Here is a 1,650-nt window from a genome sequence, read left to right as displayed (position 1 = left end):
ATCTGGCAGTTCTGCTTTTCCTCTCCCTGCCGCAATATTTAGTGGAGCTTAGTGGTTCAGAGCATAGGCCTTGGAACCAGAGTACTGGGATGACTTGCTAGCTGTGTGACCTTCAGCAGATTACTTAGCTTCTCTGTGCTGAGTTTTTCTTATCTGTGAAATGGGGATAAGAATAGAATGCCTCCCCTCCCCCACCTCAGAGTTCTGTCAGCAGCATTTGGCACAGAGCACAACTTCCTTTACCAAAATAGTTACACTTCTTTTATGAAGGTTTCTATGTCATCAGAACTCTTTCATTCACCTATTTTAAAGGATTGTAGATGATTGAAGATACAGCATTTTGTCCTATAACTGCTGAAGAGAGGTCTTTGAAAGGTCCTCAGAAAGAGGGGGTGGGAATGTTTATCTTTCTTCTTAATACTCTGATCACATACACTTTTGGTTGAGCTTATAAATTTATTCAAAGATCCTGAGCCTAGAGAAAGTGAGTGACTTGGTCAAGGTCAACCCTCAGCGGTATATCAAAATGAAGGACCTATTCCTTGGGTAGGTGGGGCTTGAAAGCTGGAGGTAAGGATGTATGTGATGTATGGAGGTAAGAAGCCTCTTGTCATCTGTGTGCATGTGGTTGCACCACTCTCTAGGAGGCCAGAAGCTCTCACTTACCCACAGGTAATGGCAGGGAAGGCATAAAGAACTCCCTCACTGGGGTGTGAGTATGGCAGCAGGCCCAACAGCCCCCCAGAGGCACCTGCAGGAGTTAATGAATCTTCCCAAGAGTTCTAGTTCACCCCCAGGGGAGAGATTTGAGTACCAGGGAGAATAGTTATTCATGTAGAGTCCCAAATATGTCAGAGGGACTGTTGAATATAAATTCAAGGTCTAATAATTTTTATTGTCTATTAATAGCTGATATATTGAAGGTTTGTGAACACCGAATATTGAAGGCTATGTGTCTCCAATATTGATGAGGCTTTCATGCTGTCATCAGTTTTCAACTTGGAAATTATTGAAAACAGGACAACAAGAAATAGAACTTTTCTTTCCGTCCTATTATTTACACTAAAGACTGCTCTGTGGGGCCATCAGAATAGCATGCTACAATTCTATTTCAAGCAAAGCCTAGAAAAGAGAAAAGAAAGCTCAGCCTATTCTTTGGGCTTAGCTTTGTCCAGAGAGGAAGAGGAGGATGAAGACCAAGGCCAGATGTGAAAGTCTGTCTGCCCCTTAGACATGAAAGAGTCTAGAACCAAGGCTAGAACCAGAAGATATTAGAAGTGGAGTGAGGCAGAGCTGTAATATTCTACCACCACCTGTCAGCTCACAGGCAAGGAAACCCAAGCCCAGGACAGTCTGGAGACTTCCACAAGGTCATATATCTGACTAGTGGAAACTTATTCTCTTCTTTCTCTGGTTGTTGTTGATTTGTGACTGTGGCTACTCTCCACAAATGCCAAGCTGATATTCGCTGAGCACTTTGAACCTGCTAGAGGAGAGGAGCTGGAGGAAGGATGCAGCACCCTCACAGGGCTGCGTGTACCTTCAGAAAATGGGGAAATGGGTGGGATTGTCTTAGAGTCCGGGTGGTTTTTACATCCAATTTATCTCTTCTATGAAGTGTGCATGAGTGGGTGATGGGCATAGTAGGAG

This window comes from Lynx canadensis, chromosome B1 (assembly GCF_007474595.2).
Source record: "Lynx canadensis isolate LIC74 chromosome B1, mLynCan4.pri.v2, whole genome shotgun sequence".
In the NCBI taxonomy this organism is placed as follows: Eukaryota; Metazoa; Chordata; class Mammalia; order Carnivora; family Felidae; genus Lynx; species Lynx canadensis.
Note: the sequence above shows the minus strand (reverse complement) of the source record.